Source organism: Euprymna scolopes, chromosome 37 (genome assembly GCF_053919585.1).
Source record: "Euprymna scolopes isolate OS-2025 chromosome 37, ASM5391958v1, whole genome shotgun sequence".
NCBI classification, from domain to species: Eukaryota; Metazoa; Mollusca; class Cephalopoda; order Sepiida; family Sepiolidae; genus Euprymna; species Euprymna scolopes.
In genome coordinates, this window is record NC_136518.1 from 11,386,086 (window position 1) to 11,411,012 (window position 24,927).

A 24,927-nucleotide genomic window follows, 5' to 3' on the forward strand; every position below is an offset into this window, starting at 1 on the left:
TAAAATTGTGGGTGTCTGCGTTCGTGCCTGGTCCACAAAGTATGGAAATAAAATTTTAAAAATTAAAAAAAAACCCTTTACGAGTGTTTTTGATATGGATATACATGAGAATACTTTAATAAGTATGTTTTAACTTAAATAGGGATGGTATGATAAAATTGTGGGGTCTGCGTTAGTGCCTGGCCTCCATAGAATGGAAATAGGCACAAACTTTAATAAAGACTTTTCATATCTATCTGCGTAAGTACAGTTTGATAATTATGTTTCAGTTTGAAGAAATATGGTATAATAAAATTATGGGGTGTTCGTTCGCGCCTGACCTCCATAGAATGGAAATATGTCACAAAGTTTAACAAGGTTTTTTTAATATAGATCCACAGAATATTGTGATAAGTGTTTCAGTGTGAACAGGTATGGTATAATAGATTATGGGGTTTATCTATTTTATTTTTACTTTCATCATATTTTGCTTTGGTTTTGATACCCCCAAATTCGAAGCTATCTCTTTACAAACCTTCCTTTTCATAACCTATCATATTTTCATGAATTAGAGTCCATTTTCTGTAGGCTGTTTTTGAACCCAGTCAATAACGGGCACTTTTGCTAGTATATATATATATATATATATATATATATATATATATATATATATATAATGGTGGAGAGGGATCTAGAGGGCTCCCGAAACCGTGGTGAAGGAAACCTCTCTAGGAGAAGGAAAACCCTGATATAAAACCTGTGGCAGCTGCTGCATCCAATGATGTTGACTTGCTCTTCTTTTTGGCTCAATGTGGCAGTTGTTTAGATAGTGGAAAGTCTTTCCTCACTATAAAAAGCTTCAAGCATAAGCATTACTTGATATGCAATGGGATACACATTTTACCGTCAGTCTGTATCTCTATAATAAAAAGGCTGACTGTAGCCTAAAACGGCAAACAAACATTCAATGAATGTCAATAAAACAATCCTATGTTGCCAGAACTAGCTTCTGTCAACTGTGGGCGTACGTGCAAGATGTAGGTGGTTTAGAAGTGACCATCCAACATGTGCTGCTAGTGGCGTTCATGTCTGCTGTGCCAAAGAATATTTGAGTTTGGCCTGGCTTAAAAGACACTTTCATGCGGCTCACCGCTGAGCTAGGTGTATCAGAAATTTCGTGAAAATAGTGAATAATTCCACCCCATCTTTCCAAGCTTATAACTCCTCGAAAAATGTAATTCAAGACCTAATTTTTTTTTTCAATTAAAGGAGCAAGGACCAAGGTTTCATTTAAAAAAAAAAAAAAACAACAATGTTTTTTTTTTTTTTAAAAAAAGGTTTTAAACTTCGGATTTTACAGGTAAATTTCTAAAAAAACGGATTTTTTTTTTGTTTTAAATTTGAATATATTATTTATTTACCTTTTCTCTTCAATTTGTGATATATAAAACTATTCAACATAAATTAATTATTTACTTTTTAAGAGAAACTTGAAAATGGGGTGGGGGCGTGAATTTAAAAAAAAACGTTTGTCTAAAATATTATATTCGGTTTATTGGAAAGAACATAAAATTTCACATTGACCCTGAAAATATCGTAAAAATAGAATCAATAGAAAAATTTTGATAGATTTTTAAAGTTTAAAAATTGAAAAATATTGAGTTCGGAAAATTCATTACTGTTTTTAAAAAAAAAAAAATATTTCTATTACTTTTAAAACAACTGTAATAGTTTATTTTGGAAGTATAATCCATAAAGAAAATAAATAACCCACTTTTAACGGAGAAATTACGAGATTTTTATATTTTATTTGCAGTTTCGTGTTAGGGGTGTCAAAAATTCCTACAAAAATTCTGATACACCTACCGCTGAGCTGTCTTCCTATATTAAGTAATGGCAATATTCAAGAACGAATTTGCTGCCATCATATATATATATATATATATATATATATATATTTTTTTTTTTAATCATGTTCACCTCTAACAGGTCATATCGCCACATGGACATAAGTGGCTACTATTTGGGATCATGCCTTAGAAAGGTTAACAAGATATTGGTTTACATTACATTTAAACTTCTGCATATCAGTACAGTCAAAGAAACAGGTATCAGGAAGGAAATTTCAAAGTTTAGCTGTTTGAGGGAAGAAACTATTAGAGTAGAAAGCTTTTTGGTATTTAGGGACATCAACAGTGAAGGGGTTAGAGATATGTATATGTATATGGTATTGAGGAAAGACCCAAAACAATTTGCATAACTATGTTTTAAACAGTGTAATAAATTAATGTTTGGGTGTTATTTCATTTGTAATTTTATTGTTCTAATATGGACAATATCGTAGTAATCGTTAGTTGTGGAACTTTTGGTAAATTATATTACTTAAAGGGATGGCTCATCAAGAACATGTTTACATTGGACTTGAAGACTACCATGTTGTAGTCAGCTGGAAAGCAAGGAAGAGAAAGAGAATGCCACAGATGTACAGTTCTAAGAAAAAGGCTTTGTTCATGGAATCTATGTTTAGGTTTAGGCACAGATAAAGAGTGGGGGAAATTATGATCCGTGTTTTCCATTTGACAAGCCAATGTTCGAACGTTCTGTTCGAGTGTAAACAAAATTCACTATAGCTGCGAACGTTTTCAACTTCTATGTGTGTGATGAATTCAAAAATTGCGCTTAGTGAATTTATTGAGGAAGTCGATTAAAATTATTTGACATCATATAAGCGTACCCTCTCCTCCTTCATATTGAGCCTGATTGATGGTTGGCTTATTTATGCAAATGGTATATTATATAAGATATATACTTATGTAGGTATGTGCAAGAGCTTCATCGATATTAGGAGGAGTAATTAATTAAAATGATTTCATAATAGAAAAATGGATAAATTACGGAAACATTTCTGAAAATATTACATTCATCAATTTTCAAGGGAGGTAATTCAAACGAAAACTATTTTTTAAATTACAATAAATTTTTATTAAAAATATATCGTGAACAAAAAAATTTCTTCTACATTATTAACTGCAGGAGGACAAGTATTTTTTTTGCTGGTATAAAAATACCATTTACTAACAATACCACACCATTTTTTTCTTTAGATCAAATAAACTCAAATCAAGCATTATTGAAAAGAACATAAAAAAAAAAAAAAAAACAGATATATCTTTAGTTTTTTAAAATCCGCCCATTTGAACTGAAAATATGACCCTTCAAAATATCAAGAGATGTGTGGTTCACTGGTCATTTTTGCCTCAAGTCAATTAATTCAAATGCATATAAGCTTGTGACTGAAAATGGTAGGAAATTTGCACAATTTACAGACTAACCCATCTTTAAAATGTATCTTCAGATTTTTTAAGATATTATGATGAAATTTGGAACATTATCATAATATCATGAAGGTTCAGTTGACATTATTTACGACCATTTCACTTGGTAACTTATGAACTAATTAGCCTATTCCAGTTTCATTTTAGCAGTTTTAAGTAGAAACATCATAAAAACAACTAAGGGAAATGGTAAGTAAGGCTTTATCGTCATAGGAAGTATTATTCTGATGGGCATTATCATTTATCATTATAACATCATGAAAAATCCAAGATGGCGACTGAGAAATCCAAGATGGCGACTGAGAAATCCAAAATGGCCACTATCAAAGAAATTAACAAAATATGGCTTGTAACATATCAAATTAAAGGAAATTTTTTGTACAAATCAGAATTATGTTGTCAAGTAGATTAAACTATTTAGCATACTAATTAGCATAATTAAGTTTCATTTTAACGGTTTCAAGTAGAAGCATCAGAAAAAAACAGTTAAAAAATTTGAGGTAAAGCTTTATCATCATGCGAAATATTATTCTGATGGACTTTATCATTTGTAATCATTACACTGTGAAAAATGAAAAATCCAAGATGGCAATCAGGAAATCCAAGATGGCCACCACCGGTTCAAAGAAATTAACAACATCTGGCTTGTAATATATCAAATGAAAGGAAATTTTGTACAGATTAGTTATGTTTTCAAGTACATTAAACTAAGTAGGATAATTAAATTTCATTTTAACGGCTTCAAGTTACCGTGACAATTATCGGGTGAGATCCTACCACTATTTTGTATAATTTTTTATTTTTAAGTTATTGTCAAGACTTCAAGAGACATTGCAGCCATTTTTTTCTTGTTCTCATGTAACGCTCGACACTACTTGTTTTTAGAACAGAATAAACATTTACAACACCAAAAATTTATCGAGATAGGTAGAAGAGTAACTTGCCTTTGGTAATATTTATTTGTTATATATTTGTTTCTTGACAACTTTTTTATACCTTTGTGGATTGTAAAACAAACCCAATAAAAGTTATTTTTTTTACTAAACTGGAGAAGTAGTTTGTGTGTTTTAACTCCTTTAAAAGCATGGTCATTGTCGGTCATTCTTTTTCAAAAAATGTATTTTTTAAAAATATTCTTTTCCTTTCCATAATTAAAACTTATGTTTTCTAAATAATAAAAATAAAATGTATACTTTATGTTCGTAAGTTAGTTGGCAAACGTTTTGTTTACAGACTTTTTTTGTGCACATCTTGGCACACAAAAATTCTCCTATTTATATGCGGTTGTCACTATTATCGATTCGTGCATAATAAGTTTTATCCAATTCTTTACAAATTTTAGGACAAAAGAAATTAATATTTGCTATTAAATAGTGTTTGAGCACAGTTTTTAGCTTTATTTATCTTTTGTATTACAAAGCGTTAACTTTGAGATGTGTTTGTGACTTGAAAAACAAGAAAAAAGAAAAAAAAAAACAATGTTCAAAAAAAATATTCTTTTCCTGTTCATAATTAAAAACTTATGTTTTCTAAATAATAACAGAAATAAAATTAATACTTCATGTTCGTATGTTAGTTTATGAATGAGTGTTTACAGATTTTTTTTGTGCACGTCTTGTCATATAACAATTCTCATGCTTATATGCAGTTGTCACTACTTCTACCGACTCATGCATAATAAGTTTTTATTCAATTTTCAAATTTTAGAACAAACTAAATTAATATATTCGCTATTAAATAACGTTTGAACACAGTTTCTATCTTTATTTATCTTTGTACTACAAAGCGTTAACTTTGAGATGTTCTAACTTTTGACTGGAAAGATGTATGTGTTGTGTTCGAATTCCGTAGCAAAGACAATTCTTTCCCCTGATTAGCTGAAACAACTAGAAACGTTGTCGACAGGTACAATTTCCACTTCGAGTATTTATGTTAACACACCCCGATTGCTTATTTGCCAAAAAGTGATCTCCCACCAGCAGGCATGATATGCTAGCATGTTTCGTTGTTAATTGTCGGATTTAAATAGTGATTTTCGTGAATATACAAATAACAAAAATATTAAAATACCATTTTAAGATAAATTTTATTGTGAATATAAGTTTTATTTTGATGGAAGAAGAGAAATGTACTTATTACTGATTTAAAAGTTATGAGTGTCAAATTAAGTGGCAGTGTGTGCTTTGTCCAGCGCTGAACGTTACGGTGTCTGATATTGCTACATTTACCAAATGTATATCTAACATCAAAACTTAGTGTCAGATATTCAAAGTTGGGCTCAAATAGCAATCCATTTCACATATTGATACTTGATTTAGCCTATTTAAAAAAAAAACGTGATTTGGGGCGGAGGTACGGTAAAACCCATGTAATATGTGCATATATTTTTGCAAACTTACCAAAAAAATACATTTTATACCAGAATGTATAGATTTTAGTTTTATTGGTAGTTTAAAATCAATAAAAAATCATAATTTTATCATTATCAGCAATGGAAAATTAAGTTTATAAAGCAACACCTATAGATGTTAATTTTGCTGTACTTCAAATGATTCACGAGGGGGAAGTAGTTTTTTTTTTTTGTTTTATTTCGTCAAAGAATGATTTTCTGTCTTCTTTCCGGCACCTCACTTTCTCTTAATTTTGACTTTGCTGAAACTGATTGCCGTTGTTTAGAGAAATCTAATAAATGTAGATGGGATTAGTTGATGCTAATGACGACTCTACACATGCAGGTTGGGAAATTGGAAAAGGGGGCATGAAAATTGGGAATTTTATCCCGAGTTCAGCTTCTTTTTTTTTTTTTTTTCCCCCCACTATATCTGTGATTAAGTTTGTCGAAGTTTTTTTTTTTCTACCTTGGATGTTGTTGAACGGATTTTTGACCTTAGATTTTTCCTGCTTCAATGCTATCACTATCAGGCATGTGTACACAATGTGATGATGGATGGAAGTGAACGTGGCTAATGAGGGTTGAGGATATGTGTTGCATGGAGAGAAATGATATGGTTGATGTGTAACGTGAGTTTTAAAGACCGGCTTAGAGGAAAATTAAATATGGGCAGTATAGGGAGATGTGTGCAGAAGATGGCATGTCCATGTTGAAAGAATGGATGAGAGTTCATGGATTAGTTGATGTAGAACAGTTGAGGTAGCAGGTTCAGTTCACAGAGGAAAGTCAAGGAAAACATGGGAGGAAATGATGAAAATGGACCTGAGGGATAAAGTTACTTTAGAAGTCTGTTTCTTAAAGCCATCCAACACATGCCAACATATAAAATGAATATTAAACTGAATATTGTGATGAAGGCCATTGATTAAACTCGGGATTTCAGTGTGACTTTCTTCCAACTGAACTATTGTATGTGTTAAGGACAGAGAGGAGCAGTATTAAAGGACAGAGAGAGATAGTGGCAGTATAAAAAGAGAGAGAGGAGCAGTATAAAAAGACAGAGTGGCAGTATAAAAGGATAGAGAGAGAGAGAGAGGGGGGGAGCAGTATAAAAAGACAGAGTGGCAGTATAAAAGGATAGAGAGAGAAAAGAGCAAGATAAAAGGACAGATATAGAAGAAATATAATTTATACTGGCTTAATGACAGAGCTATTGTTACACGAGCCGAATCGGGTTTCTGCATAGAACTCATTAGAATCCTGCCTGATGATTGTCTGGTCTGCATCATTTCAGTATCCTGTTTCACCGTCCTGAGCCAGGTCTTAAGCTGGCCACCGTGGGACTAGATGAATTCTTGCCATAGAATCTGATAAGACCTAAACACTTCAAGAAAGATATTCTATTAAATAGTATTGGGATGATTAATCAGATTCGGAATCGGGAATTAGAAAAATCGGAGCTTTTTGGGGTATCGGAATCGGGGAAAATTTGAGCCTATTTTCCAATGCCAAAACCGATTCCTTTAATTATCTATTTTATTTGATTTTGTTTTTATAAAAAACATCTTCCATTGTTTGTAATAAGAATAAAATAATAAATATTTATTGATTTAAACTTCCAGTAAGATTATAAAATCTCTAGATCACCTCGTCACAAGTGCGTTTTTTATCTTTGAGAAAATATATGCACATTTAAGATGTGTTTTTACAATAATCGAGACAAAATAAAAATTTTATAGTAAAATATTTAGAGATTTATAAAGAATCGGAATTGGTAATCGTATCAGATCGGGGAAAATATTGGAATCGTCCCATCACTATTAAACAATTACATAGTGAATAGGTGAGAGGAAAAATAATGTTCTTTGCTTCTTTAGTGACTGGATTGAGACAAAAATAAAAACTGTCATCAATCTTCCTTCATTGATCAAGACCAAAACAGATACTACACTTTGAAATATTTGTTTGCAGAAAATATAAAAAAATTACAAATTGAGCAAATTAAGCACAAGGCCAATCAAAAATGTGGGGATGATGTCGTTAGTCATCCTTGGTCGCAAATACTTAAAATTGTCTATCCTACTCTTAACTAGAAATATCTTGGTCACCACAATACCGCATTCACTTCAGGATCTATCCCACTGAAGATAAACCCAAACTTGAAAAAATATTATTGAAACCTAAATATTTACAGATATTACATTTCATTGGCGAAAGAGTGGGGAATAAACTAAAAAAAAAAAAACAATAAAAATTGGTTAGTAATGCCCTCCAACCCTTTCTAAATAATAGACTGCCCACTATTTTTTGGTTTGAAAATAAGCAGGTTAATCTCTAAGTGGGAGTGGGATTTAAGTGGGGGGAAAGGAGGTGTAGTTGGGATATGGATGAAGTCCTTCCTAGATGAGTGCAAATTGGGGATAAAGTTCAAGGACGGAACAAAAAAAAAATGGGGAGTGGGAATCTTACCGGAGAGAGAGGAACCCATTCACTCTACTAGCTAAGAGTGTAAAAGCTTACTTTGATACACGCATGAGTATAAGACGTTTATTCAAGCCAGCATGATGATTTCTTTTTGTCCGTGATGTTAATTGGTCTAGGTCATGGTTGTGGCATTCACCTTGGATCAGCTCTTTCCAACAAGTTTACTTCGTCTCAAACACTGGTTGACCAGACACGGCAAGCAAAGTCTGCGTTCATTATGAGTGCAAACCATTTTAGGTTCCAGCAACAGACCTCGTAAAGGTGAGGGCCCAGAATCAAATCAGCATCCTGCTTCACTGTCCTGAGCCAGGTTTTGAGTTGTCCACTGCAACATTTCTTCCAGCCTGGTGTTGGGTTGGTGACTTCATGGACAAAGTCATCTGCGTGCCGTCAAATAGCATGGCTTAACCAATGAAGGTGTCTGGCAAGGAGGGATTAAGAGATGGTATATCTGGGATGGACAGTAGGGAAGTGCTTCTACTACCTATCAAAATGGTCTAAATATGCGCAACTGTGACCAAACGTTCATCCCGCACAACTTGTGAATCTCAAACTCTCTCATTACTCACTTCAAAGAATCCACCACATACTACGTGATGAGTATGTGCGGAAACGCTCAAGAAGGGTGTGTCAATGTCTTAGTTGAACTTATCCACAGCAAAAATGAGTTTGTTCAAGGCCTATAACAAACTGACGCCAAAGTCGTTCAGCAAGTGACTGCCGAGATTGCTCTGGTACCATGTTGTTTTTATGAAGTTGTTCGGGATCTGATTGTTTTGACGGAGTTGTTAAGAGTTGTGCATGGTCGTTTTGACAGTTGTTCGGGATCGTCTCTAGAGTTCATTCAGGGACTATAAAATCTGATGCCAGAGTTGTTCAGCAAGTGACTGCGATGGTTGCTCTGCTATTGTGTCGTTGTGACGGAGTTGTTCGGGATCGTGTCTGGTCGTTGTGACGGAGTTGTTCGGGATCGTGTCTGGTCGTTGTGACGGAGTTGTTCGGGATCGTGTCTGGTCGTTGTGACGGAGTTGTTCGGGATCGTGTCTGGTCGTTTGCACGGTACATTTTTTACAGATCCGTTTTGTTATGCAGAAACAAACGGTTATTATTATGTTAATACTGTCTCTTTTCGGGCATAGACAATATTGACCTAATAACCGCTTGTTTTTGCATAACGAAACAGATCTGTAAAAAACATACAAAATTTTAATATACTAAAGGAGCTGTTCTGCATGAAAAATAAATATTTGGATCTTGGAATGTAACTATACTGTTATTCTTATTGGATCTTGGAATGTAACTATACTGTTATTCTTATTGGATCTTGGAATGTAACTATACTGTTATTCTTATTGGATCTTGGAATGTAACTATACTGTTATTCTTATTGGATCTTGGAATGTAACTATACTGTTATTCTTATATACTATATACTATTATACTAGCAGTTCAGCCTGGCTTTGCTCAGGCCCTATGTATTGTTCATAATTTTATGTACATATGTATGTGTATATATATATATATATATATATATATATACTAAAACGTTTGACTTATATCCAGGTAACATACATCTAAAATTTCAAGTGTTTAGACCTAAAATTGGCAGAGGAGTTTGGTAGAATCTACAAAGGTCAACTCTTTCAACTGACTTCTTAGCAGTCAAATTTTCGCCCAAGAACTGATTAAAAAACTTGCTGCACGTCTGAAGATCATTTATGCAAAGTTTCAAATGCTTAGACTCAAAATTGGTTGAATAGTTTGCTAGAGACTGCAAAGGTCAAATCTTTTGAACTTTAACCCTTGGCAGCCAAATTTTCGTCCGAAAACCAATTAAAAAGCTTGATCTATGTCTAAAATCAATTAATGTAAAATTTCAAATGTTTAGACCAAAAATTGGCTGAGTAATTTGGTAGAGACCGCAGATGTCAATTTTTTAAAACTTTGACCCCTTAACACTTATTGTTTTGGGCTCAAATCGAATTAAAAAGTTTGATCCATGCCCAAGTAATCTACATCTAAAATTTTAAGTGTTTAGACCCAAAATTGTTGGAGGAGTTTGGTAGAGTTTTCAAAGGTGAAATTGTTGAACTTTGACCCCTTGACAGTAAAATTTCTGGTTGAAAACCGATTAAAATGATTTTCCCAAATCTCAATACCCTTGCATCTGTAGACTGAAAAAAGACAGAGTAGTTTTGTAGGGAAATGTACACACACACACTTTCACTTTTATAGATATACTAGTAGTTCCGCCTGTCTTTGCTCGGGCCCTATGTACTGTTCATAACTTTATGTGCATATATATATATATATATATATATATATATATATATATATATTAAATTCTTTTAACTTTGACCTTTTGGCAGCCAAATCTTTGCCCCAAATCATATTAAAATGCTTGCCACATATTTGAATACCCGTTATATAAAATTTCTAATATTTAGAACCAAAATTGGCTGAGTAGTTTGCTAGAGACCGCAAAGGTAGAATCTTTTGAACTTTGACCCCTTGGCAACTCAAATTTTTGACTCAAACTGATTAAAAAGCTTGCCCTATCTCTGAATACCCTTTATGTAAAATTTCAAATTTTTAGACTAGAAATTTGCTGAGTAATTTGGTAGAGACTGCAGAGGTCAAATCTTTTTTAACTTTGACCCCAATTTTGACCCCATAACATTTATTTTTTGGGGCTCAAATCAAATTATAAAGTTAGATCCATGTTCAAGTAATCTACATTTTAAATTTCAAGTGTTTAAACCCTAATTGACAGATGAGTTTGGTAGAGTTTTCAAAGGTCAAATCGTTGAACTTTGACCTCTTGACAGCCAAATTTCTGTCCGAAAATCGATTTAAAACGATTTTCCCAAATCTCAATACCCCTTATTTCAAATCTAGAGTCTGTAGACCGAAAATTGAGTTATATTCGTTGGAAAATGTACACACAGACACACACAGACATTTTTACTTATATATATATATATATATATATATATATATATATATATATATATATTAATCGCTACTATGTATTGAATACAATATAATAATCAATACAGTATTGGCTTTATCATAATAGATATGAAATTTGCAGAAATGAAAATATCATATTTAAGTGTATTTTATGACCGGTCAACGCCGGCAATCTGCTAGTAATATACATATCTGTAGAAATATATTTTCTTATTATATATCAATCCTTATATAAGAAGCTCAATGTAATTACAGAGCAATATAGAGAATAAATGACAAAAACATATATTCCAAAATTCATGATTTTGACCATCTTATAATTTAATGATCGTTGCTATTTCTTCTGATGAGTTAAGAGCATAATAGATTCACTGATTGATATAATAATTAAGTGATTGATTTTGCGCTATGAAACAGATACTGTCAAGAATTATATAAATCAACTGAATTAAAGGAATAAATTATAAGATGGTCAACATCATGAATTTGGGAATATATCTTTGTCATTTATTCTCTCTCTCTCTCTCTTTCTATATATATATATATATATATATATATATATATATATATTAAGTAATGTGATTTATAATTTAAAATTTAAATTTTAATTAAATTAAAAATCCGTTTCATAAGAAGGAACAACAACAAAATCAATATATATATTGAGAGAGAGAGATTGGAAACAGCCAACTATCATGAGAGTAAACGCAATACTCTTTCTATAAATATTAATGATTGTAAAAAAAAATAACAATAATAATCACCACTTGGTCCTTTATGTAACATAATGGATAAAGTACTTGGTAAAACTTAGTTGTGAGTGACACTGGTCTAGAGGTTGAAGGTTCAACCCTCAGTGCAGACGATACTCAGAATACAATTGCGAATTATTTAGAACTTTTACCCAATCATAGCTGACGGAATGAGAACATGGTACTCCGTGGATTAAATAAAGGGTTCAATTCAAAATTCCATGGAGCTTCCTGAGTTTGAGCAGAGACACCCAAAGAAGGTTGTAAGTTAGATTGGTCGAAACGTGAAAATAATGCTCAAGATGAGAACAGGAGTCGAAAGGATAATTTTAGTTTTCTTTTCATTTTTAACTAGCGGGACCTGTGGAACTTCCACAGCGAACTTGTTCATATGTAATATACTGATGTTGGCATTCGGTAGATGTTCAGCATAAATAGACGCTCTGATTATTATTGTAGCTCTTTTGTTAAAACTGCAAAAGTATTTATCTAAGCTAGCAAGGACACCCGGGTCCTAAAGTACACCTTAATATGATATTTTAATTCTTGTAGATTTTGTATATATTATTATAGAGTTAATGTTCTATCGATTTTTATTTATTATAAAGTTGCGAACCCCCCCCCCCAAAAAAAAAAATATCCATATGACTTGGGTGCATCAGCTTTGATTGAAAGTGAAACAAAAACTTATGAAAAACAAGTGACGCATGCATAGTCCCCCGTGAGTGCACAGTGAACGAGGCATGAAAAAAATTACTAAGTTCAGCAACCCCCCACCCCTATTTAGCTCCAAAAGTCCCCAGGGGACATCAAATCCTGGTGAAAATGAACAAACAGTGCAGTTGTAGGCCTTAACATGAGTAAATTTGAGTTCTGCAACATGTAAAAAAAGAAATGACTAAGTCCATCATTTGCCTCCACCCCCATTTAGCCCCCAAAGTCCTCAAGGCCTTAACAAATTTAAATTTGAGTTCAGCACCATACAAAACTGTCAAGTAGACATACACAGAAAATTTTGGCCAAATATGGTAAAATAGTCCCAAAAATGGAGTGTTTTCATTAGCCCTGAAAGAGCCCCTGGGGCACACCCATGAGTTATCGCGAAGTATAGACAAACAAAATTATATAGAAATAAGTTACTTTTCAGAAAGTTTTATAAAAATCCAAGGCATAATTTTTTTTTTTTTAAATAAGCACAAAAATGTCAATTTTAGCCATGTTAACCTGAAAGGCACTCCATAGGGGGACATCCGGAGTTTCCCCCGGAAAATCCGTTCTGTTACATTTTTACTCATATCATGTTTAATGTTTGTCCAAAAATTTCAAGGCGTAGTTATTGAGAAAAGTGCGGACAGGCGAACAGACAAGGGTGAATTTACAGGTCTACTCTCTTTTTGTCAGGGGACAAAATAAAAATAAATAAATAAAATATATATATATATATATATATATATATATATATAAACCTGAGTGCCATTAGCTATAGCCGAAACTTATGAAGAATTCTTAGTAAAATTATTTCTTACAAGACAAGAGATGGAAGTCCATAACAAACCACTTGAGTGGTAAAATACTGGACAACACAATAGAAGAATATGACAACCCAGCAACCCTAATCGCCCGAAAGAAGAGAAAGGAGTATACAAAAAGGGAACTGAAGACAAGACTAGAAGGATGACAACAACATAGGAGAGCAGGCAGGTTCAAGGAAGAACTGAACCAGAGCTACATTGACAAGGAGGCCTCACTACAATGGCTTAAAAGTGACAAATTTTCATTTGATGAAGAACGATTAATTATAGCTGCACACTCACAAATGGATTTAAGAAAATGGTTGGTCTACAAAAAGTCGACCAATGCAGATTCTGTCACTCATCTGTTGAAAGCCCAAGCCACCTAATGTCTGGATGCAAGATCCTTCTAGCCGATGGTCATTACACTGCTCGCCACAACAAAGTATGTAGATACGTAACATTGGAAGATCTGTGGAGAAATGCAACTAGACAGGTCGTCGAACATCTGGGAACATGAACCACCACCGATAACATCAAATGGAAAAGTGACAGTGTTCTACGACAAAGACATACAGGGAGGCAGATACATAAAAGACAAGGCCATCAAGCCAGATATAGTAATATGGAACAAGCTCGAAAGGACTGCACTTATTATCGACGTCACAGTTCCAAATGACTTTGGCCTTAATAGAGCAGAACGGGAAAAGATAACAAAATATCAGGACCTAAAAAATGATCTAAAAACGACATGGTCTCTGAAAGAAATAAACATTATACCAGTTGTGATAGGAGCAACTGGCCTAATAAAAAGGAACCTTCAGAAATACTTTAGAAGCAATCCCTGGAAGACCAAGCTGTAAGGAAATACAGATAGCAGCCATAAAGGGAACAGTGTCTATTCTTAAAAGAGCCCTCGGATATAAATTTAAATCATAACAGAATTAAGTGTTAGCCCCAGGAAGGAGCCCCTTGATCTCTTCAAACTAACAAAAGTAAAATAAAAAAAAGTTATTGTATTAATATATAGATTTCAGTATTAGATCAATAGTAAAAAGAAATCACAATTTGATTTGTTTTTACCAAAGTTACGTATAGGCGACAACCACACACGCACACGCAAAAAAAAAAAAAAAAAAAAAAATGATAATTTTCTGAATACAGAGAAGATGAATCATTGAATCATTTCTTGAAAGTAGCGTTCAGCAATGCAACCAAAACAAAGAGTGCATTCATTCAATCTTTAGTGATAAAAAAAAACTAACGATGTTTACGTTTTTTTTAATATGATCTTTTTAGTTTTGCCTCATTTTATTTTTATTTCAATATTTGATTAATATTAAATTTAAAAAAAAAAAAACTTGAATTAGAAGTTCCAGAGAAAAGCCAATGAGGAGATAGGAAGGTGCCCTGTAGCTTGGGATTAACACATAAGATAAATAAATTAAAATTAATTCAATACGTATTTATGTCAGTTATGCATAGACGAGATAGACACACACGGAGTCCTTATTAATCTGGACAGTGTGTGTGTATCAAATATTTGGCCGTCATAAAATCGAATGCTGAATTTATGCGATTTCAAACGGACATTGCATTTTGAGTCACTACTCTTAGCGTTTGGAGGAACTTAGAATCGACTTACAACCTTAATCCGACCTACATTCCATGCACACCTACACCTCCTCCCCTCACATATGAACCTCTTTTTCTTTTTCTCTTTTCTCTCTCTCTCTCTCTACTGTTTTTTTTTCTTCTTTTTACATTTTAGTTTTTCTGTTTCTTTCTTCTGTTTTCTCTTTCCCTTTTCTCTTTCTTTCTCTCTTTTGTCTTTCCCTCTCTCTTTTGTCTTTCCCTCTCTCTTTTGTCTTTCCGTCTCTCTCTTTTGTCTTTCCGTCTCTCTCTTTTGTCTTTCCGTCTCTCTCTTTTGTCTTTCCGTCTCTCTCTTTTGTCTTTCCGTCTCTCTCTTTTGTCTTTCCGTCTCTCTCTTTTGTCTTTCCGTCTCTCTCTTTTGTCTTTCCGTCTCTCTCTTTTGTCTTTCCGTCTCTCTCTCTTTTGTCTTTCCCTCTCTCTCTTGTCTTTCCCTCTCTCTCTCTTGTCTTTCCCTCTCTCTCTCTTGTCTTTCCCTCTCTCTCTCTTGTCTTTCCCTCTCTCTCTCTTGTCTTTCCCTCTCTCTCTCTCTTGTCTTTCCCTCTCTCTCTCTTGTCTTTCCCTCTCTCTCTCTTGTCTTTCCCTCTCTCTCTCTTGTCTTTCCCTCTCTCTCTCTTGTCTTTCCCTCTCTCTCTTTTGTCTTTCCCTCTCTCTCTTTTGTCTTTCCCTCTCTCTCTTTTGTCTTTCCCTCTCTCTCTTTTGTCTTTCCCTCTCTCTCTTTTGTCTTTCCCTCTCTCTCTTTTGTCTTTCCCTCTCTCTCTTTTGTCTTTCCCTCTCTCTCTTTTGTCTTTCCCTCTCTCTCTCTTTTGTCGTTTCCTCTCTCTCTCTTTTGTCGTTTCCTCTCTCTCTCTTTTGTCGTTTCCTCTCTCTCTCTTTTGTCGTTTCCTCTCTCTCTCTTTTGTCGTTTCCTCTCTCTCTCTTTTGTCGTTTCCTCTCTCTCTCTTTTGTCGTTTCCTCTCTCTCTCTTTTGTCGTTTCCTCTCTCTCTCTTTTGTCGTTTCCTCTCTCTCTCTTTTGTCGTTTCCTCTCTCTCTCTTTTGTCGTTTCCTCTCTCTCTCTTTTGTCGTTTCCTCTCTCTCTCTTTTGTCGTTTCCTCTCTCTCTCTTTTGTCGTTTCCTCTCTCTCTCTTTTGTCGTTTCCTCTCTCTCTCTTTTGTCGTTTCCTCTCTCTCTCTTTTGTCGTTTCCTCTCTCTCTCTTTTGTCGTTTCCTCTCTCTCTCTTTTGTCGTTTCCTCTCTCTCTCTTTTGTCGTTTCCTCTCTCTCTCTTTTGTCGTTTCCTCTCTCTCTCTTTTGTCGTTTCCTCTCTCTCTCTTTTGTCGTTTCCTCTCTCTCTCTCTTTTGTCGTTTCCTCTCTCTCTCTCTTTTGTCGTTTCCTCTCTCTCTCTCTTTTGTCGTTTCCTCTCTCTCTCTCTTTTGTCGTTTCCTCTCTCTCTCTCTTTTGTCGTTTCCTCTCTCTCTCTCTTTTGTCGTTTCCTCTCTCTCTCTTTTGTCGTTTCCTCTCTCTCTCTTTTGTCGTTTCCTCTCTCTCTCTTTTGTCGTTTCCTCTCTCTCTCTTTTGTCGTTTCCTCTCTCTCTCTTTTGTCGTTTCCTCTCTCTCTCTTTTGTCGTTTCCTCTCTCTCTCTTTTGTCGTTTCCTCTCTCTCTCTTTTGTCGTTTCCTCTCTCTCTCTTTTGTCGTTTCCTCTCTCTCTCTTTTGTCGTTTCCTCTCTCTCTCTTTTGTCGTTTCCTCTCTCTCTCTTTTGTCGTTTCCTCTCTCTCTCTTTTGTCGTTTCCTCTCTCTCTCTTTTGTCGTTTCCTCTCTCTCTCTTTTGTCGTTTCCTCTCTCTCTCTTTTGTCGTTTCCTCTCTCTCTCTTTTGTCGTTTCCTCTCTCTCTCTTTTGTCGTTTCCTCTCTCTCTCTCTTTTGTCGTTTCCTCTCTCTCTCTCTTTTGTCGTTTCCTCTCTCTCTCTCTTTTGTCGTTTCCTCTCTCTCTCTCTTTTGTCGTTTCCTCTCTCTCTCTCTCTTTTGTCGTTTCCTCTCTCTCTCTCTTTTGTCGTTTCCTCTCTCTCTCTCTTTTGTCGTTTCCTCTCTCTCTCTCTCTTTTGTCGTTTCCTCTCTCTCTCTCTCTTTTGTCGTTTCCTCTCTCTCTCTCTTTTGTCGTTTCCTCTCTCTCTCTTTTGTCGTTTCCTCTCTCTCTCTTTTGTCGTTTCCTCTCTCTCTCTCTCTTTAGTCGTTTCCTCTCTCTCTCTCTCTTTAGTCGTTTCCTCTCTCTCTCTCTCTTTAGTCGTTTCCTCTCTCTCTCTCTCTTTAGTCGTTTCCTCTCTCTCTCTCTCTTTAGTCGTTTCCTCTCTCTCTCTCTCTCTTTTGTCGTTTCCTCTCTCTCTCTCTCTCTCTCTTGTCGTTTCCTCTCTCTCTCTCTCTCTTGTCGTTTCCTCTCTCTCTCTCTCTCTTGTCGTTTCCTCTCTCTCTCTCTCTCTTGTCGTTTCCTCTCTCTCTCTCTCTTTTGTCGTTTCCTCTCTCTCTCTCTCTTTTGTCGTTTCCTCTCTCTCTCTCTCTTTTGTCGTTTCCTCTCTCTCTCTCTCTTTTGTCGTTTCCTCTCTCTCTCTCTCTCTTTTGTCGTTTCCTCTCTCTCTCTCTTTTGTCGTTTCCTCTCTCTCTCTCTTTTGTCGTTTCCTCTCTCTCTCTCTTTTGTCGTTTCCTCTCTCTCTCTCTTTTGTCGTTTCCTCTCTCTCTCTCTTTTGTCGTTTCCTCTCTCTCTCTCTTTTGTCGTTTCCTCTCTCTCTCTCTTGTCGTTTTCTCTCTCTCTCTCTTGTCGTTTTCTCTCTCTCTCTTTTGTCGTTTCCTCTCTCTCTCTCTCTCTTTTGTCGTTTCCTCTCTCTCTCTCTCTCTTTTGTCGTTTCCTCTCTCTCTCTCTCTCTTTTGTCGTTTCCTCTCTCTCTCTCTCTTTTGTCGTTTCCTCTCTCTCTCTCTCTTTTGTCGTTTCCTCTCTCTCTCTCTCTTTTGTCGTTTCCTCTCTCTCTCTCTTTTGTCGTTTCCTCTCTCTCTCTCTCTCTTTTGTCGTTTCCTCTCTCTCTCTCTCTTTTGTCGTTTCCTCTCTCTCTCTCTCTCTTTAGTCGTTTCCTCTCTCTCTCTCTCTTTAGTCGTTTCCTCTCTCTCTCTCTCTCTCTTTTGTCGTTTCCTCTCTCTCTCTCTCTCTTTTGTCGTTTCCTCTCTCTCTCTCTCTCTTTTGTCGTTTCCTCTCTCTCTCTCTCTTTTGTCGTTTCCTCTCTCTCTCTCTCTCTCTTTTGTCGTTTCCTCTCTCTCTCTCTTTTGTCGTTTCCTCTCTCTCTCTCTTTTGTCGTTTCCTCTCTCTCTCTCTTTTGTCGTTTCCTCTCTCTCTCTCTTTTGTCGTTTCCTCTCTCTCTCTCTTTTGTCGTTTCCTCTCTCTCTCTCTTGTCGTTTTCTCTCTCTCTCTCTTGTCGTTTTCTCTCTCTCTCTTTTGTCGTTTCCTCTCTCTCTCTCTCTTTTGTCGTTTCCTCTCTCTCTCTCTCTCTCTTTTGTCGTTTCCTCTCTCTCTCTCTCTCTTTTGTCGTTTCCTCTCTCTCTCTCTTTTGTCGTTTCCTCTCTCTCTCTCTCTCTTTTGTCGTTTCCTCTCTCTCTCTCTCTTTTGTCGTTTCCTCTCTCTCTCTCTTTTGTCGTTTCCTCTCTCTCTCTCTCTTTTGTCGTTTCCTCTCTCTCTCTCTCTTTTGTCGTTTCCTCTCTCTCTCTCTTTTGTCGTTTCCTCTCTCTCTCTCTCTTTTGTCGTTTCCTCTCTCTCTCTCTCTTTTGTCGTTTCCCCTCTCTCTCTCTCTTTTGTCGTTTCCCCTCTCTCTCTCTCTTTTGTCGTTTCCCCTCTCTCTCTCTCTTTTGTCGTTTCCTCTCTCTCTCTCTCTTTTGTCGTTTCCTCTCTCTCTCTCTCTTTTGTCGTTTCCTCTCTCTCTCTCTTTTGTCGTTTCCTCTCTCTCTCTCTTTTGTCGTTTCCTCTCTCTCTCTCTCTTTTGTCGTTTCCTCTCTCTCTCTCTCTTTTGTCGTTTCCTCTCTCTCTCTCTCTTTTGTCGTTTCCTCTCTCTCTCTCTCTTTTGTCGTTTCCTCTCTCTCTCTCTCTTTTGTCGTTTCCTCTCTCTCTCTCTCTTTTGTCGTTTCCTCTCTCTCTCTCTCTTTTGTCGTTTCCTCTCTCTCTCTCTCTTTTGTCGTTTCCTCTCTCTCTCTCTCTTGTCGTTTCCTCTCTCTCTCTCTCTCTTTTGTCGTTTCCTCTCTCTCTCTCTCTTTTGTCGTTTCCTCTCTCTCTCTCTCTCTCTTGTCGTTTCCTCTCTCTCTTGTCGTTTCCTCTCTCTCTTGTCGTTTCCTCTCTCTCTAGTCGTTTCCTCTCTCTCTCTCTCTTGTCGTTTCCTCTCTCTCTTGTCGTTTCCTCTCTCTCTAGTCGTTTCCTCTCTCTCTAGTCGTTTCCTCTCTCTCTAGTCGTTTCCTCTCTCTCTTGTCGTTTCCTCTCTCTCTTGTCGTTTCCTCTCTCTCTTGTCGTTTCCTCTCTCTCTTGTCGTTTCCTCTCTCTCTTGTCGTTTCCTCTCTCTCTTGTCGTTTCCTCTCTCTCTTGTCGTTTCCTCTCTCTCTTGTCGTTTCCTCTCTCTCTTGTCGTTTCCTCTCTCTCTTGTCGTTTCCTCTCTCTCTTGTCGTTTCCTCTCTCTCTTGTCGTTTCCTCTATCTCTTGTCGTTTCCTCTCTCTCTTGTCGTTTCCTCTCTCTCTTGTCGTTTTCTCTCTCTCTTGTCGTTTTCTCTCTCTCTTGTCGTTTCCTCTCTCTCTTGTCGTTTCCTCTCCCTCTTGTCGTTTCCTCTCCCTCTTGTCGTTTCCTCTCCCTCTTGTCGTTTCCTCTCTCTCTCTCTCTTTTGTCGTTTCCTCTCTCTCTCTCTCTTTTGTCGTTTCCTCTCTCTCTCTCTCTTTTGTCGTTTCCTCTCTCTCTCTCTCTCTTTTGTCGTTTCCTCTCTCTCTCTCTCTCTTTTGTCGTTTCCTCTCTCTCTCTCTCTTTTGTCGTTTCCTCTCTCTCTCTCTCTTTTGTCGTTTCCTCTCTCTCTCTCTCTTTTGTCGTTTCCTCTCTCTCTCTCTCTTTTGTCGTTTCCTCTCTCTCTCTCTCTTTTGTCGTTTCCTCTCTCTCTCTCTCTTTTGTCGTTTCCTCTCTCTCTCTCTCTTTTGTCGTTTCCTCTCTCTCTCTCTCTTTTGTCGTTTCCTCTCTCTCTCTCTCTTTTGTCGTTTCCTCTCTCTCTCTCTCTTTTGTCGTTTCCTCTCTCTCTCTCTCTTTTGTCGTTTCCTCTCTCTCTCTCTCTTTTGTCGTTTCCTCTCTCTCTCTCTTTTGTCGTTTCCTCTCTCTCTCTCTCTTTTGTCGTTTCCTCTCTCTCTCTCTTTTGTCGTTTCCTCTCTCTCTCTCTTTTGTCGTTTCCTCTCTCTCTCTCTTTTGTCGTTTCCTCTCTCTCTCTCTCTTTTGTCGTTTCCTCTCTCTCTCTCTCTTTTGTCGTTTCCTCTCTCTCTCTCTCTTTTGTCGTTTCCTCTCTCTCTCTCTCTTTTGTCGTTTCCTCTCTCTCTCTCTCTTTTGTCGTTTCCTCTCTCTCTCTCTCTTTTGTCGTTTCCTCTCTCTCTCTCTCTTTTGTCGTTTCCTCTCTCTCTCTCTCTTTTGTCGTTTCCTCTCTCTCTCTCTCTTTTGTCGTTTCCTCTCTCTCTCTCTCTTTTGTCGTTTCCTCTCTCTCTCTCTCTTTTGTCGTTTCCTCTCTCTCTCTCTCTTTTGTCGTTTCCTCTCTCTCTCTCTCTTTTGTCGTTTCCTCTCTCTCTCTCTCTTTAGTCGTTTCCTCTCTCTCTCTCTCTTTTGTCGTTTCCTCTCTCTCTCTCTCTTTTGTCGTTTCCTCTCTCTCTCTTTTGTCGTTTCCTCTCTCTCTCTCTTTTGTCGTTTCCTCTCTCTCTCTCTTTTGTCGTTTCCTCTCTCTCTTTTGTCGTTTCCTCTCTCTCTCTTGTCGTTTCCTCTCTCTCTCTTGTCGTTTCCTCTCTCTCTCTTGTCGTTTCCTCTCTCTCTCTTGTCGTTTCCTCTCTCTCTTTTGTCGTTTCCTCTCTCTCTTTTGTCGTTTCCTCTCTCTCTTTTGTCGTTTCCTCTCTCTCTTTTGTCGTTTCCTCTCTCTCTTTTGTCGTTTCCTCTCTCTCTTTTGTCGTTTCCTCTCTCTCTTTTGTCGTTTCCTCTCTCTCTTTTGTCGTTTCCTCTCTCTCTTTTGTCGTTTCCTCTCTCTCTTTTGTCGTTTCCTCTCTCTCTTTTGTCGTTTCCTCTCTCTCTCTTTTGTCGCTTCCTCTCTCTCTCTTTTGTCGCTTCGTCTCTCTCTCTTTTGTCGCTTCGTCTCTCTCTCTTTTGTCGCTTCGTCTCTCTCTCTTTTGTCGCTTCGTCTCTCTCTCTTTTGTCGCTTCGTCTCTCTCTCTTTTGTCGCTTCCTCTCTCTCTCTCTCTTTTGTCGCTTCCTCTCTCTCTCTCTCTTTTGTCGCTTCCTCTCTCTCTCTCTCTTTTGTAGCTTCCTCTCTCTCTCTTTTGTCGTTTCCTCTCTCTCTCTTTTGTCGTTTCCTCTCTCTCTCTTTTGTCGTTTCCTCTCTCTCTCTTTTGTCGTTTCCTCTCTCTCTCTTTTGTCGTTTCCTCTCTCTCTTTTGTCGTTTCCTCTCTCTCTTTTGTCGTTTCCTCTCTCTCTTTTGTCGTTTCCTCTCTCTCTTTTGTCGTTTCCTCTCTCTCTTTTGTCGTTTCCTCTCTCTCTTTTGTCGTTTCCTCTCTCTCTTTTGTCGTTTCCTCTCTCTCTTTTGTCGTTTCCTCTCTCTCTTTTGTCGTTTCCTCTCTCTCTTTTGTCGTTTCCTCTCTCTCTTTTGTCGTTTCCTCTCTCTCTTTTGTCGTTTCCTCTCTCTCTCTTTTGTCGCTTCCTCTCTCTCTCTTTTGTCGCTTCGTCTCTCTCTCTTTTGTCGCTTCGTCTCTCTCTCTTTTGTCGCTTCGTCTCTCTCTCTTTTGTCGCTTCGTCTCTCTCTCTTTTGTCGCTTCGTCTCTCTCTCTTTTGTCGCTTCCTCTCTCTCTCTCTCTTTTGTCGCTTCCTCTCTCTCTCTCTCTTTTGTCGCTTCCTCTCTCTCTCTCTCTTTTGTCGCTTCCTCTCTCTCTCTCTCTTTTGTAGCTTCCTCTCTCTCTCTTTTGTCGTTTCCTCTCTCTCTCTTTTGTCGTTTCCTCTCTCTCTCTTTTGTCGTTTCCTCTCTCTCTCTTTTGTCGTTTCCTCTCTCTCTCTTTTGTCGTTTCCTCTCTCTCTCTTTTGTCGTTTCCTCTCTCTCTCTTTTGTCGTTTCCTCTCTCTCTCTTTTGTCGTTTCCTCTCTCTCTCTCTCTCTTTTGTCGTTTCCTCTCTCTCTCTCTCTCTTTTGTCGTTTCCTCTCTCTCTCTCTCTCTTTTGTCGTTTCCTCTCTCTCTCTCTCTCTTTTGTCGTTTCCTCTCTCTCTCTCTCTCTCTTTTGTCGTTTCCTCTCTCTCTCTCTCTCTTTTGTCGTTTCCTCTCTCTCTCTCTCTCTTTTGTCGTTTCCTCTCTCTCTCTCTCTTTTGTCGTTTCCTCTCTCTCTCTCTCTCTTTTGTCGTTTCCTCTCTCTCTCTCTCTCTTTTGTCGTTTCCTCTCTCTCTCTCTCTTTTGTCGTTTCCTCTCTCTCTCTCTCTCTTTTGTCGTTTCCTCTCTCTCTCTCTCTCTTTTGTCGTTTCCTCTCTCTCTCTCTCTCTTTTGTCGTTTCCTCTCTCTCTCTCTCTTGTCTTTTCCTCTCTCTCTCTCTTGTCTTTTCCTCTCTCTCTCTCTTGTCTTTTCCTCTCTCTCTCTCTTGTCTTTTCCTCTCTCTCTCTCTTGTCTTTTCCTCTCTCTCTCTCTCTTGTCTTTTCCTCTCTCTCTCTCTCTTGTCTTTTCCTCTCTCTCTCTCTCTCTTGTCTTTTCCTCTCTCTCTCTCTCTCTTGTCTTTTCCTCTCTCTCTCTCTCTCTCGTCTTTTCCTCTCTCTCTCTCTCTCTCGTCTTTTCCTCTCTCTCTCTCTCTCTCTCTTTTGTCGTTTCCTCTCTCTCTCTCTCTCTTTTGTCGTTTCCTCTCTCTCTCTCTCTCTTTTGTCGTTTCCTCTCTCTCTCTCTCTCTCTTTTGTCGTTTCCTCTCTCCCTCTCACTCTTTTGTCGTTTCCTCTCTCCCTCTCTCTCTTTTGTCGTTTCCTCTCTCCCTCTCTCTCTTGTCGTTTCCTCTCTATCTCTCTCTCTTTTGTCGTTTCCTCTCTATCTCTCTCTCTTTTGTCGTTTCCTCTCTATCTCTCTCTCTTTTGTCGTTTCCTCTCTATCTCTCTCTCTTTTGTCGTTTCCTCTCTATCTCTCTCTCTTTTGTCGTTTCCTCTCTATCTCTCTTTTGTCGTTTCCTCTCTCTCTCTCTTTTGTCGTTTCCTCTCTCTCTCTCTTTTGTCGTTTCCTCTCTCTCTCTCTTTTGTCGTTTCCTCTCTCTCTCTCTTTTGTCGTTTCCTCTCTCTCTCTCTTTTGTCGTTTCCTCTCTCTCTCTCTTTTGTCGTTTCCTCTCTCTCTCTCTTTTGTCGTTTCCTCTCTCTCTCTCTTTTGTCGTTTCCTCTCTCTCTCTTGTCGTTTCCTCTCTCTCTCTTTTGTCGTTTCCTCTCTCTCTCTCTCTCTTTTGTCGTTTCCTCTCTCTCTCTCTCTCTTTTGTCGTTTCCTCTCTCTCTCTCTCTCTTTTGTCGTTTCCTCTCTCTCTCTCTCTCTTTTGTCGTTTCCTCTCTCTCTCTCTCTCTTTTGTCGTTTCCTCTCTCTCTCTCTCTCTTTTGTCGTTTCCTCTCTCTCTCTCTCTCTTTTGTCGTTTCCTCTCTCTCTCTCTCTCTTTTGTCGTTTCCTCTCTCTCTCTCTCTCTTTTGTCGTTTCCTCTCTCTCTCTCTTTTGTCGTTTCCTCTCTCTCTCTCTTTTGTCGTTTCCTCTCTCTCTCTCTTTTGTCGTTTCCTCTCTCTCTCTCTTTTGTCGTTTCCTCTCTCTCTCTCTTTTGTCGTTTCCTCTCTCTCTCTCTTTTGTCGTTTCCTCTCTCTCTCTCTTTTGTCGTTTCCTCTCTCTCTCTCTTTTGTCGTTTCCTCTCTCTCTCTCTTTTGTCGTTTCCTCTCTCTCTCTCTTTTGTCGTTTCCTCTCTCTCTCTCTTTTGTCGTTTCCTCTCTCTCTCTTTTGTCGTTTCCTCTCTCTCTTTTGTCGTTTCCTCTCTCTCTCTCTCTCTCTTTTGTCGTTTCCTCTCTCTCTCTTTTGTCGTTTCCTCTCTCTCTTTTGTCGTTTCCTCTCTCTCTCTCTCTCTCTTTTGTCGTTTCCTCTCTCTCTTTTGTCGTTTCCTCTCTCTTTTGTCGTTTCCTCTCTCTTTTGTCGTTTCCTCTCTCTTTTGTCGTTTCCTCTCTCTTTTGTCGTTTCCTCTCTCTTTTGTCGTTTCCTCTCTCTCTTTTGTCGTTTCCTCTCTCTCTTTTGTCGTTTCCTCTCTCTCTTTTGTCGTTTCCTCTCTCTCTTTTGTCGTTGCCTCTCTCTCTTTTGTCGTTGCCTCTCTCTCTCTCTCTCTCTTTTGTCGTTTCCTCTCTCTCTCTCTCTTTTGTCGTTTCCTCTCTCTCTCTCTCTCTTTTGTCGTTTCCTCTCTCTCTCTTTTGTTGTTTCCTCTCTCTCTCTCTCTCTTTTGTCGTTTCCTCTCTCTCTCTCTCTCTTTTGTCGTTTCCTCTCTCTCTCTCTCTCTTTTGTCGTTTTCTTTCTCTCTCTCTCTCTCTCTTTTGTCGTTTCCTCTCTCTCTCTCTCTTTTGTCGTTTCCTCTCTCTCTCTTTTGTCGTTTCCTCTCTCTTTC

At 37.5% G+C, this 24,927-nt stretch overlaps 1 protein-coding gene across 2 annotated transcripts in view; it reads left to right on the top strand.

Moving 5' to 3' along the window:
* LOC145261083 (rab GTPase-binding effector protein 1-like) overlaps positions 1 to 24,927 on the top strand; it is a 297,945-nt gene that overhangs the window by 35,024 nt on the left and 237,994 nt on the right. The gene's annotated exons all lie outside the window — the stretch shown is intronic.